Below are 18,224 nucleotides of genomic sequence, written 5' to 3'. Positions count from 1 at the left end.
AGTTATCAGGCCCCTAAAAGCAGAATGGGAGGCAGAGCCTTCAGTTATCAGGCCCCTAAAAGCAGAATGGGAGGCAGAGCCTTCAGTTATCAGGGCCCTCTCTGTGGAACCAGCTGCCAGTTTGGCTTCAGGAAGCAGACACCCTCTCTACCTTTAAGATCAGGCTGAAACTTTCCTTTCTGATGAAGCTTATAGCTTAATGACCGAGCTGGGGACAGCATGGAGCTGTTCTCCACAAACAGCTCCACACAGAAACGTGACTCTCTTTGTCTGAAACTTCCTCTTCAGGCCTGTTTCACTTTGTCCCAAAGTGCACTTTTACTTTTTCACATTTTACCCCAAAAGCTCCACCAAAAAACAAACTCCTGCTGTCTCATTGGAGGTTAGGCTGCAGCATTCTGTGGGAATACGATGAAGGAACATTTTTGGTGTAAGTTTTTGGGGTTTTGTGGTCACTGTATTGTAAAATGCTTTAAACTTACTGGGAGTCGGAGGTCCCAGTGGGAAAATCTATTGGAGTGCTCCCAAAGTTGACCTTTAACCTGGAAAGCTGGAGGAGCACCACCAGCCCTGACCTTGGCTGCACAAACAGTGGTGACAGCTGCAGTAATAAAGTGTTTATTATCATTTATTCTGCCCAACCATGAGCAGTGAACCTGCTGCTGAGGTGTTTTCGCAGCACAATGTGTGGTTTCCCACCTGCTTTACTGATAACAGCGTTCCTAATAGGTCAGTGAGTCAGTCCTGCTGGTTTTCTAAAGCCTGAATGGTTTCACCCGGATAAAATGCTGATCCCAGCTTCCGAGGCAATAGATCGAACGTAGCATAGCTTCTTTGTCTGTGTCCAGTTCGTTGTTTCCATCCTGGATATCTGAAGGGTCTGTACAGTCAGGTAATCTAAGAGCATGAGGCCTTTTCTGCCTTACCTCCAGTTAATCTCTTCAAAATTCAGCTGAAATTAGTTAATTTCAATCTCAAACATTTCAGGTACCATCTTAGATTTATCATCATTTTAGATAATATCATTTTATCTTTTAAACCAACTCATTATTTCCTTATATTCCCGTAATAATGACTTATCGGATCGTAACTTTTGGGCTTCCATGAAATGTGAAAGAGGATGAAATTGTCAGTTTAAACTGTCTCACTGACAGATTTACTTCCCAGTGATTTAGAAAGCTGCCTGTTGTGAGAGCTGAGACTCATTTAAAGTGGGTGTCTTCCTCAGTATCAGTGTAATTATCTAAATTAGGTTTGCTTGCACACTTCCCTGAACTCCTATCCTCTGGTGACCAAAACCGCTCCACCAGAATGATAAATAAATCGTTAAGTGAGCCCAGCGAGGTCACAAATCGACTCGGTTTTACAGCACAGATAATAAACAACAGCACAACACGTGGAAATGATTAAACCCCAGACTGTGTGTCACTGACAGAATTAGAAGTGTTCGAGTTTCACTTCACATGCGTTTTTCATCTTAGCCTGTCAGGAGTTTGTGTGAAATTATTCGGATATAAAGACTTGAGTTTCAGCCAAAAAAGGTTACAGGTACTTCCCTTTATTTCAAGGTGAATGTTGCTGCCAGATGCCAGAAAATTGCCTCCAGGTGTTCCTCAGATATGAAGTTAAAAAGACTCCAGAATAATGGAGAAAGATGCTCTAAAATGTGTTCCTTGTTGCCTTCAGAAAGGTGCAAAGAGAAAGTTTCTGAAGAAAAAGCAGGAGGATTAAACTAAACTGGGAATCAGAGGCTACAAATAAAGGAGGTTCTGCAGAAGCAAAGCTGAGATGCTGCAGATGGACGAGTCTCAGAGGGAGGGACAGGAGAGTTTAACCTTTAACCTCTGCTGCTGAGTTTAACCTCCGCCTCTGAGCTTAACCTTTAACCTCCGCTGCTGAGTTTAACCTTTAACCTCCGCCGCTGAGTTTAACCTTTAACCTCCGCCGCTGAGTTTAACCTTTAACCTCCGCCTCTGAGCTTAACCTTTAACCTCTGCCTCTGAGTTTAACCTTTAACCTCCGCCTCTGAGTTTAACCTTTAACCTCCGCCTCTGAGTTTAACCTTTAACCTCCGCTGCTGAGTTTAACCTTTAACCTCCGCCTCTGAGTTTAACCTTTAACCTCCGCCGCTGAGTTTAACCTTTAACCTCCGCCTCTGAGCTTAACCTTTAACCTCTGCCTCTGAGTTTAACCTTTAACCTCCGCCTCTGAGTTTAACCTTTAACCTCCGCCGCTGAGTTTAACCTTTAACCTCCGCCTCTGAGCTTAACCTTTAACCTCCGCCGCTGAGTTTAACCTTTAACCTCCGCCTCTGAGCTTAACCTTTAACCTCTGCCTCTGAGTTTAACCTTTAACCTCTGCCTCTGAGTTTAACCTTTAACCTCCGCCGCTGAGTTTAACCTTTAACCTCCGCCTCTGAGCTTAACCTTTAACCTCCGCCGCTGAGTTTAACCTTTAACCTCCGCCTCTGAGCTTAACCTTTAACCTCTGCCGCTGAGCTTAACCTTTAACCTCTGCCTCTGAGTTTAACCTTTAACCTCCGCCTCTGAGTTTAACCTTTAACCCCTGCCGCTGAGCTTAACCTCTGAAACTCCTTTTAAACCTTTGAAAAACTAAAGATAGAATTTGACTTTGTAAAACGTTGACCTGTTGCCTTCAGCTGGAACATTTCTACCACACTGAGATGAAAGATGGATTCTCATCAGGCTGTAATTGCTGCATATAAACAAAACCCTGCAACAATTGTTCCCAAATTGTGTAAAAGCTTACATGAGCATGATTTTACTTGTTCATTGTGTTCTAAGCTGCTGTGGTGAAAAGAGCCAAACATTAAAGTGTCAGAGTCAGAGTGATCCATGAGTAGAACAACAAGCCTCCACCGGCTCCTCAGGACGGAAAGAATTAGGATGGAGCCCGATTAGTTCTGGTTTACATGTGCACGAGGGGCTCTATGTGCACGAGGCGCTCTATGTGCACGAGGCGCTCTATGTGCACGAGGCGCTCTATGTGCACGAGGCGCTCTATGTGCACGAGGGGCTCCATGTGCACGAGGCGCTCTATGTGCACGAGGCGCTCTATGTGCACGAGGCGCTCTATGTGCACGAGGGGCTCTATGTGCACGAGGTGCTCTATGTGCACGAGGGGCTCTATGTGCACGAGGGGCGCTATGTGCACGAGGCGCTCTATGTGCACGAGGGGCTCTATGTGCACGAGAATGCCGAACATTCACATTTTACAGCAAATATTTAACCAGTTTTTGAGTAATGTTGTTAACATTTTGATATCATAGATTATTATAGATTTTATATATATATATATATATAGATAGATATAGATATTATTTGACATTAGGTAGACAGCAGGGGGCGTTCTGTAAAGCAGGGAAAGGGCCATGAGAAGAAAGTCGTAACCCTCCAAAGGCAGAGCAGACGTCTGATTCAGTAGAAGAAATAGTATCCATGAGAAATCTGATTCATTTCCAAAGTCTCCTGTAAGAATTGAGTTTTATACATATAAATATATATATATGTTGCTAAATGAATTGTTTTGCTTTTATGACCCGAGAATGAACCATTTGTAGCTATTTATTCTCCAGGTGCTTCTGCACCGGAGGACGTCCATAACACCACCAAAGAAGAAGAAGAAGACTGTTCAGAGGGCAAAGAAGAAGAAGAAGAAGACTGTTCAGAGGGCAAAGAAGAAGAAGAAGACTGTTCAGAGGGCAAAGAAGAAGAAGAAGACTGTTCAGAGGGCAAAGAAGAAGAAGAAGACTGTTCAGAGGGCAAAGAAGAAGAAGAAGACTGTTCAGAGGGCAAAGAAGAAGAAGAAGACTGTTCAGAGGGCAAAGAAGAAGAAGAAGACTGTTCAGAGGGCAAAGAAGAAGAAGAAGACTGTTCAGAGGGCAAAGAAGAAGAAGAAGACTGTTCAGAGGGCAAAGAAGAAGAAGAAGACTGTTCAGAGGGCAAAGAAGAAGAAGAAGACTGTTCAGAGGGCAAAGAAGAAGAAAGTGGAGGAATCCGTGGTTATGGATGCTGTTTTTTATGAAATCTGAGGATCATATTTATACGTAATAAAAGAAAAAGAAACCGTGAAGAGGAGAATTCAGGAAGGACGAAGGCAGGAAGAAGAATGAAAGTGAAGAGGAAAAGCCTTCAGAGTAACGGCTGTAAAGGCAGTCTGTTAGCTGGTGGCACCATCTCCACTTCTTTCACACTTTAAGGTATGAATATGTTACAGCTCAGTCTGCTGAGCCCTGACTGGAACAGGAGGAGCTCTTTCACCCTTCCTCATCAGTGGTGGAAACTTTCTGTGCATTTGATTCGCTGTTAGTGTGATTAAAGACAGAAACCTGCAGCTCTGCCCCTGGTCTGGTTTCTACAGAAGATGCTGAAAAACAAGCAGACTCTGCGGCTCACACAAGCATTGTGCTAAGCAGCATAACTCCTTTAATGTGCTGATGAATCCTCTTTTCCTGTGCAGCTCCAGAGAAGCCTGCGGCTCCGGCAGCCAGATGAATCCAAACCAGTTCTCCTCAGTCCGCTCCATCTGGCTAAGCTTACTGCCAAATGTTACCATTTCCTGCGATCTATGGGCAGCAGACACTGTCTGGCCACATCACAGCTCAGATGGACCAGAAACTATTTTAAATGTCATGTGAATCCACTCAGAAATGCTGCATACTGTGGCATCTTTCTGAAGAAAGGAGGAATTACAAACAGAGACTCCCTGCTGCTTTTTAACCACCTCTCCAGCCTCTCCTCCATTAAACCTCTGCTGTTTGTCCTTTTTGTCCTTTTCTCTCTCCATCCTTCTCCTGCTCACATGAGAACCTTTCTTTTGCAGAAAGAATATTAGCCAACATCTGCATTTAACTGTACACACAGAGGCAGGGTGCGACAGACTCCAAGCTCAGATTTACTCTGTTGGGATTCAGCAGATCATTGGATGTAATTATTTTCAGATATTGAAAAAAAAACCAAATAACTCAGTCAAGCTGGCTGCAGTTTGCATTTTTTATGACCAGTTCATCAGCAGCGTGATGACAGACGAATGTGACAAAGAGCCAATATCCTAAAACCTTTAGCTTTATCCAGGATTAGACTGCTGGAGCAGGAATTTATTGACCTTTAATTCAGAACTTTAGGTTCATTTTGAGTTCTATCTTTCAGTAACAACGCTGCAAAACGCCAAACTGCTTCTAATGTAAAATGTGAAACAAGCTTCATACTAAAATCATTGTTCTGTTGGTCATGAATGATGCGTTTCAGCTTCTTCTGTCTCTGCAGGAGCAGGAAAGGCAGGAGCCTTCACCTGGTCAGCCATGAAGTAAAGATGGGGCGTTACACCTGATAAGCTTTAAGTTATAGCTTTAACTTATAGCTTTAACTTATAGCTTTAGCTTATAGCTTTAACTTATAGCTTTAACTTATAGCTTTAACTCATAGCTTTAACTTATAGCTTTAACTTATAGCTTTAACTTATAGCTTTAACTTATAGCTTTCACTTATAGCTTTAACTTATAGCTTTAGCTTATAGCTTTAACTTATAGCTTTAACTTATAGCTTTAACTTATAGCTTTAACTTATAGCTTTAGCTTATAGCTTTAACTTATAGCTTTAGCTTATAGCTTTAACTTATAGCTTTAACTTATAGCTTTAACTTATAGCTTTAGCTTTCACTTATAGCTTTAACTTATAGCTTTAACTTATAGCTTTGACTTATAGCTTTAACTTATAGCTTTAGCTTTCACTTATAGCTTTAACTTATAGCTTTAGCTTATAGCTTTAACTTATAGCTTTAACTTATAGCCTTAACTCATAGCTTTAACTTATAGCTTTAACTTATAGCTTTAACTTATAGCTTTAACTTATAGCTTTCACTTATAGCTTTAACTTATAGCTTTAGCTTATAGCTTTAACTTATAGCTTTAGCTTATAGCTTTAACTTATAGCTTTCACTTATAGCTTTAACTTATAGCTTTAACTTATAGCTTTAACTTATAGCTTTAGCTTTCACTTATAGCTTTAACTTATAGCTTTAACTTATAGCTTTGACTTATAGCTTTCACTTATAGCTTTAACTTATAGCTTTAACTTATAGCTTTAACTTATAGCTTTAGCTTTCACTTATAGCTTTCACTTATAGCTTTAACTTATAGCTTTAGCTTTCACTTATAGCTTTAACTTATAGCTTTAACTTATAGCTTTGACTTATAGCTTTCACTTATAGCTTTAACTTATAGCTTTAACTTATAGCTTTAACTTATAGCTTTAGCTTTCACTTATAGCTTTCACTTATAGCTTTAACTTATAGCTTTAGCTTTCACTTATAGCTTTAACTTATAGCTTTAGCTTTCACTTATAGCTTTAACTTATAGCTTTAACTTATAGCTTTAGCTTTCACTTATAGCTTTAACTTATAGCTTTAGCTTTCACTTATAGCTTTAACTTATAGCTTTAACTTATAGCTTTAACTTATAGCTTTAGCTTTCACTTATAGCTTTAACTTATAGCTTTAGCTTTCACTTATAGCTTTAACTTATAGCTTTAGCTTTCACTTATAGCTTTAACTTATAGCTTTAACTTATGGCTTTAACTTATAGCTTTAACTTATGGCTTTAACTTATAGCTTTAACTTATAGCTTTCACTTATAGCTTTAACTTATAGCTTTCACTTATAGCTTTCACTTATAGCTTTGACTTATAGCTTTAACTTATAGCTTTAGCTTATAGCTTTAACTTCTAGCTTTAGCTTATAGCTTTAACTTATAGCTTTAACTTTTAGCTTTAACTTATAGCTTTAACTTATAGCTTTAACTTATAGCTTTGACTTATAGCTTTAACTTATAGCTTTAACTTATAGCTTTAGCTTTCACTTATAGCTTTAACTTATAGCTTTAACTTATAGCTTTGACTTATAGCTTTGACTTATAGCTTTAACTTATAGCTTTAACTCATAGCTTTAACTTATAGCTTTAGCTTTCACTTATAGCTTTAACTTATAGCTTTAGCTTTCACTTATAGCTTTAACTTATAGCTTTAGCTTTCACTTATAGCTTTAACTTATAGCTTTAACTTATAGCTTTCACTTATAGCTTCCACTTATGGCTTTAACTTATAGCTTTCACTTATAGCTTTAACTTATAGCTTTAACTTATAGCTTTACGTTATAGCTTTCACTTATAGCTTTAACTTATAGCTTTAACTTATAGCTTTAACTTATAGCTTTAACTTATAGCTTTCACTTATAGCTTTAACTTATAGCTTTAGCTTATAGCTTTAACTTATAGCTTTCACTTATAGCTTTCACTTATAGCTTTCACTTATAGCTTCTACTTATGGCTTTAACTTATAGCTTTCACTTATAGCTTTAACTTATAGCTTTAACTTATAGCTTTACGTTATAGCTTTAACTTATAGCTTTAACTTATAGCTTTAACTTATAGCTTTCACTTATAGCTTTAACTTATAGCTTTAACTTATAGATTTAACTTATAGCTTTAACTTAAAGCTTTAGCTTTAACTTATAGCTTTAACTTATGGCTTTAACTTATAGCTTTCACTTATAGCTTTAACTTATGGCTTTAACTTATAGCTTTAACTTATAGCTTTCACTTATAGCTTTAACGTATAGCTTTAACTTATAGCTTTCACTTATAGCTTTAACTTATAGCTTTAACTTATAGCTTTAGCTTTCACTTATAGCTTTAACTTATAGCTTTAGCTTTAACTTATAGCTTTAAGTTATAGCTTTAGCTTTAACTTATAGCTTTAACTTATAGCTTTAGCTTTCACTTATAGCTTTAACTTATAGCTTTAACTTATAGCTTTAGCTTATAGCTTTAACTTATAGCTTTCACTTATAGCTTTAACTTATAGCTTTAACTTATAGCTTTAGCTTATAGCTTTAACTTATAGCTTTAACTTATAGCTTTAACTTATAGCTTTAACTTATAGCTTTAGCTTATAGCTTTAACTTATAGCTTTCACTTATAGCTTTCACTTATAGCTTTAACTTATAGCTTTCACTTATAGCTTTAACTTATAGCTTTCACTTATAGCTTTAACTTATAGCTTTCACTTATAGCTTTAACTTATAGCTTTAACTTATAGTTTTAACTTATAGCTTTCACTTATAGCTTTAACTTTGCTGGACAGACTAACGTCGATGTTATGGCTGCCAGTTAATAACTAAAAGTGGTTGCATGCACAGCCACATTCTGATATAAACCATGAGTAGCTGTTAGCTTAGCTCACCCATCAGGACTGATTCTCCAAACGGAGAGCTCTCTGACTGCAGGTAAGAGTAAGCATGACCAAACGAAGCTCTGTCGTGGTCACATGACTGTAATTTAAGCTACATCTGAGTATTTCTACAAAAAGATAAAAGTTTGAGTTTATCTGGGTGTGTTTAAGAAGTTTGGAACCATTTCAGTTCTAACTTTTCTCCTGTAAACGTGTTTATCTACTGAAAGAAGTCAGAGTTTTGCTTTGCATGTGCAGCAGTCACATTACAGTAAAGAGCGAAGAACAGTGAGTTTAGAGGAAGAATTCAACAGGCCGTGTTTGATCCGCTCAAAGCCAGATGTGAATTCAATTCAGAGCAGAAGAAAAGTGACGCTTCTCACATGCTTTTGTTTTTGCGGCTTTAAAGCGCTCCGATGAATAGAAAAAAAGAGCATTTTTCTGCTCTGCAGCTGCTCCGACGGGATCATCGTAACCTTCTCTCCAAATAAACATTCAAGTCTTTTATCCCATTTCAATACAGTGTGATGCTGAAGAGTTCTGTCTGAATCTGTGAGATGTTTTCAGGTCCTTCAGCCATCATTCGTCCCCCTACCCTCACTTACAGGAACCACACTTACACTACACAGGGTGGGAATGCATTAGGCATGCTTCCATGGATACCGTGCACATGTATGAACATGTGTGCACGGGCACGCCGCCCCCCCACAAACTCGTTCCTGCCTTTAATCGCCTGCCAAGCGCCTGAGGCCCTGGGAGGAGGAAGGGGCTCGTTCTGATGTGGAGCATGTGGACGTAATCACAGTGACAGGCTGATTGAAAAGCTGCATCATGTATCCATCAGCTCTATTTACATGGGCCTCCGGGCTGGGCTCGGACTCTATTTAGTCAGAGTTTGGACAGCTTTTTCTGGTTCTGCTCTATAGATGGAGCGTTTCATGTTAAAGAATGAGGGCCTCATTGTTTAAAGTGCCGGTCCAAGCTCGAATCCTGCAGAGAGTTTGGGAGAATCTGGAGGATTTCATCTCACTGATGCGCTGATCAGATTACAGTTAAGGTGGAGGAGGTCGGTTCAAGGCCAAACAGGCCCAGTGAGGAGCTCAGAGCAGGACCTCCGCACCTCAGACCATAAACTGTGATGGAACAACGTCATGTTGGGAACTTTTACCTGAGAACTACACGCTTTACAGTGTGAAAAGGCTTAAATATACAGAAATTAACTGTGAAATGCAGACAAAGAGGAATCCTAGTTGAACATAAGGTCATGAGAGCACAGCTCAGAGTATCTGACCACAGTGTGACGGTCCATCCCAGACGCCTCCGGGCCCAGAGAAGTGGACGAGGTTAATATCAGGCTTCTTTTCTGCACCGTAAAGTCTGTGAATGGAACTCTGTGTTGTAGTGTTTCCACAGTAATCCCTTGGACCAAATCAGGATTACAGCCGTAGGTTTTACCGTCATTTTAGCCTTAATCTGGAAAGTGAAAATAAAACTTTGAAGTATGACAACATATGAAATATCGAGTCAGAATAAGAGCTTTCCAGTTGTGTTGACATGAAGATGAACGACTAAAGGAATCTGGTCTAAAGCTAAAAAAACAAGGCTGAGAGGTTTTAAAAGAGGAACTGAGCAGATCTCCTGCAGCCGGAGCTGAAAAGCTTTTCCAAAAATGTAAATTTCAGATGAACGATCCCAAATGGAGACTTAATTAAAAACATCTGCCGAACAAACTGGATTCATCGTACTGTGCCTGCCGACTCTCATCATTAATGTCGTCTCGCAGCTTCATGCCTCTGCAGGGTTTTAACTCTTTAACTCAAAGAGAAAAGCAGTTTGAGGCCTCAGGCTGCTGCTCTGCAGGGATTCTGCAGCTGGAACAAGTCTGATCTGAATACTTGGTTGAATTCCTTTCCTAAATATGAAAAAAAATTAACAAAAGAGCAATTAAAAAGCTATTAAACAACAAGCTGAGCTTACAGCTGCTCTGAAGTGTTTGCAGCAAGCTGCAAACATTCAGACCCACCAGGAGGAAATCTGCCCCGGAGGCCCACCGGCTCTGACCCTGGAAGAGGGTTTACATTCACATCTGAAAGAACAGGCTCATTTTATCAGATAAGTGTTTGCAGGTGGTTGATTATCTTTAGGTGTCTGTGAAGAGGAGAGTAAATGTTTGGAGGAGCCTGCATGACACTGTGCTTCTTTCTATGAGCTCAGACAGATCGGAGCCTGGAGAGATCCAGATATCTCAGGACCAAACAGGCAGACTTTTCTAAAAGGTTCTGCTTGCTTTCAGGCTGAATCCAGTGAAGCACAACCTTCCATCACCTTCCATCCCAGAAACAGTAGCAGTAACAAGTGGTTCTGTGCAGCTTTGAGGTCCAGCTCATCAGTGTTTGGACATCGCAGTCACAGCTGACCGATGCAACGCTCACATCTTGAAAACCTTAAAAACAATCAGCTGGAAGTCTCCGTCTGGAGTAACCAGACTGCAGAAAGTGCTGCAATATGCCTTCGATGCAGCTGCAACAAATCAGGTTAAAACAGGCCTGAGATGAGGAGACGTGTCCAAAGACTTCCAGAGCGAGAGAGATACATGCTTCCCATCATGCTGCACTGTCACCAGCAGGTTCTGGTTCCTTTAGTCAACAAGAGGACAGACATGAAACTGTTCTTTTACCCATTTTACCCACATTCTGAGAAGAAGATGTACGGTATGTAAAGTATTTTAAGTTTTCCACCCTTCGAACAGAACCTCAGCAGCTGACTGCAGTCGGAGGAACTCACTTCATCCTCCGCAGCGTCTCATCAGAACAGATTCCAGTTGGATTCATCCAGAACTGGTTCTGTGTGACCAGAACTTTCTCTAACGCATTGGAAGAATAACTGGACAAATCAAAAGTCCCGCTAACAATGCTGTCACCGTAGGAGACGACCTGACCTCCAAACCCTGTCCGAGAAGCAGCAGAAGCGTGACTTTCCAGATGTCTTTTCGGACCAGCAAAGCCTGTCTGTGTGTCAGCTGCGATGCAAATATATCCCGGAAATATTCAAACGATTCATTCATCAGCTCCGAGATAAAATCACCCCAATGACGTAAAAATGCACCGAGCCAGAAACCCTCAGCGCCCTTAATCAGCCTGAAATGTTCTGTCAGTTGGAGGAAAGCATTAAAACAGGATCTGAGGTAAAAACAGGCGGCGTTACAGCTTTAGGGGGGTGTAAATGTGTGAGAAAGCGTGTTTGTGGTAGATTCATCCTGCTGAGTGACACAAACTGAACCAGGATCAGTCTGCTGAGAGGCTGCAGAACACTCAAGAAAAAAGCCTTGAACCCCCTTTAACCTCAGCTGCATTCTGTGATGTCAAACACCAACTCGGGGCCCCTTTGGGCCCCTTTGGGCCCCTGGTGCTGTGGATACGGTTCCCTCCCCTGAGAGCTGCTGCTGCTGATTGCAGTGTTTGGAAGGCAGATGTTTGGGAGGCAGATGTTTGCTCTCTGCTGCATAAATGTACAGGAAACAGCCACATCTCTGCTCTCAGAGGCTGCTGCCAGCCGCTCCGTCTCCACGGTGCAGCGCCGGGCTTCGCCCACGGGGCCCGGGGCCCTACTTTCATTACCCGCACTTATGGACTGCGTTGCATGTGAGGAACCGATGCACAGAAACCCTGCGTCAGAACGAGTGGAAACAGATGTTTCTGACTCACATGGACAGGTGATTATTTAAGGCAAAAACATCTGACATCATTCCATAAATTTAAGCTACGCAACAAGTTCAAAAACCCTGTTTGGCATCAAAGGCAGCGGGCCCCCTCAGAGGAGAGGGTTAAAGCTCAAACTGGGGGGTGGAGGCTGGGTTCACTGCTCTGTGGTCTGATGTAAACTGGGTTCAGTCCAACTGAGAGCCCGTTCGGTCCAAAGTGTGTTTTAGGCTGTTTCTTGTAACTCTAAAGAAGGTTTTTGTTGATCATCAGCAGGTGAGAAGCTGACAGTTTATTACAAAGTGACCCAAAGTCCGGCTGATGGAACATCTTTGATGATCTGTTGAGATCCCGCCTCCTGACACATACTTTCCTCAACTTTTCTCTGCTTTTCCTCTTTTTAAACAAAGCATTTTGACACAGCAATGCACCATCCTGGAGCCCCGTGGTTTATTTTCTGTGTCTAGTCCTGATAAATCTGCAGAATGCAGCTGCCTGCGTCCCCCACAGTCACCACATGTTGGACAACTTATTGTAACTGTACAAACCGGGGTGGAAAACTGTGGGAACAGATGCAAAGAAACACGACTTTTCAGATTTGTCTCATTAGCTTTTACTTTAAAGGGGAACTCCGGTGTTTTTAAAGGCATGAACGTGTACTATGAAGTGGTCCCAGTAGAGTGCCTGTGTAGAAATCCCTCCGTTAGCTCTCCTATAGCTGCAAGTAGCCACATAACAGCAGCTATGAGCTAACAGCAGCTATGAGCTAACAGCAGCTATGAGCTAACAGCAGCTATGAGCTAACAGAGCTATGAGCTAACAGCAGCTATGAGCTAACAGAGCTATGAGCTAACAGAGCTATGAGCTAACAGAGCTATGAGCTAACAGCAGCTATGAGCTAACAGAGCTATAGCACACGTTCATTCATTCAGAACCTGGGCTGACAGGTTGGTGTTCTGGAAGTCATTTATGACTCAAACACTCTGTTATTGTGCTTCATTTGGTGGATTTTCTCTGAAGTGGGAAAACAATCTGTAAATCCACTGCCAGACTCAGACTTCCACAACCTTGGAAGTTGGTTCCTCTCACTTCATCGAAAGAAAACAGACGGACTTGAGGTCCAACTTCTAAATGGTTTATGCACAGCTCCCTTAAAGGGGAACTCCGGTGTTTTTAAACCTTATTTTTGGCATGAAATACGTTCATCTGCTCACAGAGAACAGTTTGGTGAAAGTCGGCGTCCTTCAGAAGATATTTAGATAACTGGAGATCCATATAACGGAGTGAACGGGGCTTAGAGGATGCAGCCTCTAAATAAGGCATTATCTGTCTTTATTTCACCAATACTTTAAGAAGAATGAATGAATGAACGTGTGCTATAGCTCTGTTAGCTCATAGCTCTGTTAGCTCATAGCTGCTGTTAGCTCATAGCTCTGTTAGCTCATAGCTGCTGTTAGCTCATAGCTCTGTTAGCTCATAGCTCTGTTAGCTCATAGCTCTGTTAGCTATAGCTCTGTTAGCTCATAGCTGCTGTTAGCTCATAGCTCTGTTAGCTCATAGCTCTGTTAGCTCATAGCTCTGTTAGCTCAGAGCTGCTGTTATGTGGCTACTTGCAGCTATAGGAGAGCTAACGGAGGGATTTCTACACAGGCACTCTACTGGGCCCACTTCATCCACACGCCCCCCTGCAGCACAGTTTATTTGCAGCTATAGGAGAGCTAACGGAGCTCAGAAGCTAAAACTTGTTCTTTCACAGAGAAAGAAACACATTCACAGACTGACTGCTCACCACACACAGCAACATGTGTTAAAGGAAGGTGAACAGAACCAAAATCTCACTTTTATCAGTGCAGTGGTCCAGATGCAGGCTGGATCTCCGGTTTCCACGGAAACCCTCCTGAATATGACGGGACTGCTTTTGTTCTGCTGAGTCGGAGCTTCAGGACTAATCGATTTGAGATGAAATTATTCAAGTCTGAGCTTTGACTCCTGAACATTCACCCCATTTATTCCATTACAGCAGTTTTTGTGCAGTGCCGGAGAGATGAAGTGCTGCAGATATGGACCCATGGTGGGCTCTGAGGGGATGGTTCTGTTCCATCAGCTCAGAGCAGAACCACCAGCCTCCATCTTTATCTCCACCAGCAACACTCTGGCTCTAAAGCTGCCTCACATCGACAGTCACTGCAGGCTGAACTGAAAGGAAGTTGGTCCTTCTGAGGTTTATTGGGCTCTGCTTTATTTTACCTGCTTTTTTAGTCTTTTTTAGAGTCTTTTTCAGGGTTCTGTGACGGCTGCTTCGGGTGATGGAGTCATGCAGGGTCCCGGGTGGGAGTAAAACTGAATGTAATGTTACGTATCGTTGCTTTATGTGAGGACGAAGCATTCACTTTGCTTATTAACAGCAGATTCTCATCAGTACTTTTATGTTTCAGCTCAGAAAGGAGCCCATAAATCACTCATTTCTGGTCTCTGGCTGTGATTACAGGTTCTTTCTCTGTGTCTGAACCTGATGGGACATTTATTCCGGTTTTGGTGAATGCGACATGTTTCTGAGTTTGTTTTATAAATGACTCGAATGGATGTTTCCTATCAGCTGAAGATCCTTCCTCTGGTGTGAGCTCAGGTGACCAGCTGATGTCAGGTCACAATGCAGCCATGTTTTCATGAGGATATTTGGCCTTTTTTCTTCCTTCTTGGATATTTTCCCGGCTTGTTAAAGAGTTTGGATCTGGAGGAGCTGCTCCCTCTACAGGATAAATGAGATAAGAAGGGTGTGACCCTGTTTGATTGGTTTCGTCTGGACTCTTTGGACCCGGCGGACTCCACAGTCTTTGATGAAAGGAAGTCAGACTGTGGCTCGCCTTTTAAAGCGTTCCAGTTTCTGCTCCGTTTTCATGAATCTCTGCTTGTGTTGAACACTGAGGGGTCAATCCTGATCACACCAAGGTTAAAACCCTGATGTAGGAGACACCAAACCGCTGTCAGGCTTTATGAGCTCCCACAGCGGGGTGAGGCAGAGAAAGCCTACCTGCACAGGGTCACCGTCTGGCTGCAGAGGACTTCAGCAGGAGACACTCAGATGATCCTGGAGCACAAAACAAAACGGACACGTCACAAAGCAGGAAGTCAGCAACACAAACAGCACGTTCTCATGGTGTAAAGCTTCCCAGCGGCTCAGACTGCAGAGAAAAGTCATTCTATGTTTGGTCTAACCATCAGTTTAGATTAGATTCAGTCTAATCCATCAGTAACAGCACAGAGAGTGCAGATAAAGTGCTCAGGAACAAAGAGACTTCCAGTCTGACAGGAGATAAACAGGAAAAATGTGTCAGATTCCATCCAGCAGCAGCAATCAGAGTCCTGCGTCTGCAGGGCTGATTAGATGTGATCCACCAGCTCTGCTCTGACGTCACATGGAGCTCAGATCAACTTCATTTCTACTTTACTTGTGAGGACTTTTCTCCTCCTTCTGAGGAACCAGAACCTCCAGAACACGGATCCACCAAGAGCCTGCATCAATGGGAAGGAGGCTTCACCCCCAGAGGGCCACACAGGCTCCTGAAATAAGAGCGAGGAGCTGAAGGAGTGAAGAAGGCGGGGTGATGGATGGCTGACCTTCAGCTCCGGGTGACCTTCAGCTCCGGCTGATGGACTGTGTTCTCCATCAGCTCCTGGAGCCGATTCATCAGCCGCTGCAGAACTGGAGAGGCCTGTCGGATCAGAGGTGAAACGTCTTCAAGAAGAAGAAGAAGTTCTTATTCAACTCTTAGGATGACTGAACATTTCCAGCCCAATGAGTCAGAGGACGGTTTAATCTCCCACAGCTGGGAGTCTGTGGGGGTTTCAGTGGGCCGACGGCTGCTGATGTGACAGGAAGTCAGAGGTGATGCTGCTCTTTGATCAGCTGATCGGGTCAGGAATGGAAAGCTTCTTTGAAGAGGAATTCAGTTCACATCAAAGCATGTTGGAGCATCTGAGATGACCGGAGCAGCCCCCCCCCCCACAAAGACTGGCAGAATGATACAGAACATCTGCAGATATGACGGATTCATTCCCTGACAGATACGGGGTTAACGGGTTCCTGCTCCTGTGTCTGTGTCCTACAGTTCAACAGCTTTTTAAACCAGCTCAACATGTCCCGGGTCCTGGTTCCGGTCCAGTTCCCACGGCGCCAGCATCTCCAAATGTTGGTGAAAATAAAGTGAAAGTGCAGGAGAGAAGCTGTAAGCTGAGCCTCCTGGTCTGGTGTGGCCGTGTTTAACGGGGTTTCCTCGGAAACAGCCGCCTCACCGGTCCGTTCACTGTGACAGAAACAGGCCCAGAGGAGGACGTCCAAAGAAGCGTGACAACACCCAGACACGCTGAGGTATGTGAGGGGCGTGGCCTGCGTCCTGAAGCCGCCACGGTCTGCATCCAAATCTGATCCTCTGATTGGTTCCTGTCTCCAGTGACACTCCCTGCTAATGAGGTTTATCTGAACTGTAAACCGTGACCAAACAAGGTCACATCTGCACCAAACACGCACGTGCACGCCCACGTGCACGCACACACACAGTGGGATACACGCTCAGGAGGAAAATAATGGAAATGCTTTGTGAAAAGGGATTCAAACCATGAAATAACCAGATCCCGGCTCAGCTTTGTTCCTGTCCTCCTTTATTCTGTTTGGAGATAGTTTTCTTCGGTCTGATCTGAGCCCAGAGGACGGCTTTAACACCTTTAGATTAAATCTGAGGGGATTTAACACCACTTCGGATCAACCGGCTCCTCTCCATCCCACAGCATCTTCTAACATCTTTATTCTTTCACATTTAAATCAGAACGTTGAGCCTTGACTTGAATGGATTTTCCATGTCACGACCATTTATTTGTGGTGTTTCTATTGTTTTAATGTTTCATCCATCTTTTGCTTGGTCAAACTTCTTGTTTCCTTCTCCTCGTTGTGGCAGAATCAGCCTTTAACACGGATCTGCGGCATGTTGAAGTGAAAAAACAACCAAGTAAATGCTTGATTTACACAACAAGGCACCAACAAACCCAGAGGTGCTGAATTAGATGGAGCAGGGGCTGTAGAGACAGGACCGAGCTGTGTCTGTGAGCATAAATCCTGCTCAGGTCAGCGGGTTCAGAGTAGAAAGTTTCCAGACTTCTGTGTCCTCTGAACAGCTCATTAACAAACTGTTTGTCATGTTGCTGAAGCAAAGATCCACAGAAACAGATCCTGACCCACGCAGACAAACACGTGGGTGAAGTGAAGCTGAACTCCAAAGACTCTCATGAAGGAGCTGATTATTCTGGCTAAACTCTGAAGGATTCCCCCTGAACAGGTAATCCGCTTTGTGCTGCTTCACCCAGCTCCCGCTGGACTCTGCTCATCGCTGAAATCAGCCATTTGCAGGAGTTTGATGACATCATCAGCACCGTTTATGACCTGTGACCTCATGCCGGTTCCCTCGGTTTGGGCCAAAGTCAGTTTCCAGGCTGGTAGGCAGCAGGAAACAGTTTTAATGTTCTTCTTTTATTGGAAATAAAGCACATTTTACTGTTAAACTAAAACACTTTGTTATGGAGATCATGGACTGATTCCACACTGTTTTTTCTGTCCTTAGTGTGAAAACTCTCATAAAGACGGGTGAGAGCAATGAAAAGCCTCCGGGGGGGAGAGAAGGTGGAGGCAGGTGGAGGAAGACCCACTCAGACGTAAAGGCGCAGCAGTGATGGAAAAGCCAGCAGACGGGATGCATTATGTAGATGTGTAACATAACGGCAGAGTTTTGTGATTACAGAAATATGCTGCAGCGTAAAGCTGTGGTTAGATGTGACGGCTGTGGATTCCTCACTGTTCCCTCAGGACTCAGCTGAACGGAGACGACATTTCGTTGCTTCAGAGCCGGGGAGGGACCCCCTACCGTGTCTAATGTTCAGGTCAAACAGGCAGTTTAAGGCAGTAAATCAGTTCATTTGTAATTAAACAACAACTTGTTGCAGAGAAGAGTTCAGGAACTTCAAAGGAAACTGAGCAGAAACAATGAATAAAGATCACATTTCCGCACCGTTCCAGAAACATATTTCAAGCCTCAGTTTTATGTTAATGAGGAGATTTTTCTTTAAGCTGAAAAGGAGACAGATGGGCTGCAGATGAAGGCTGAGGTTGGTCCCTGAAGGCAGCTTCAGTTACATTAAGCAGAGCTGCCTGCTGTGTGGAGGTTCAGTGATGACACCAAACAATTTGGATCAATACTAAAATAGATTAAAATAGAGGTTTCATCTCTGGAAATAC

At 42.7% G+C, this 18,224-nt stretch overlaps 1 protein-coding gene across 1 annotated transcript in view; it reads right to left on the bottom strand.

The window, feature by feature from the left end:
- LOC140315791 (collagen alpha-6(VI) chain-like) overlaps positions 1-15,029 on the bottom strand; it is a 66,542-nt gene extending 51,513 nt beyond the window's left edge. The window contains exon 1 of the mRNA XM_072393371.1: positions 14,973-15,029. The gene's annotated coding sequence lies outside the window, so the exon portion shown is untranslated. The remainder of the gene's footprint in view (positions 1-14,972) is intronic.
- Between the last annotated feature and the right edge of the window lie 3,195 nt (positions 15,030-18,224).

Source organism: Leuresthes tenuis, unplaced genomic scaffold (assembly GCF_036924035.1).
Source record: "Leuresthes tenuis unplaced genomic scaffold, fLeuTen1.0.hap1 SCAF_10, whole genome shotgun sequence".
Classification (NCBI taxonomy): domain Eukaryota; kingdom Metazoa; phylum Chordata; class Actinopteri; order Atheriniformes; family Atherinopsidae; genus Leuresthes; species Leuresthes tenuis.
The sequence above is the reverse complement of the archived record's forward strand: the minus strand, read 5'-3'. Positions and strand labels throughout refer to the sequence as shown.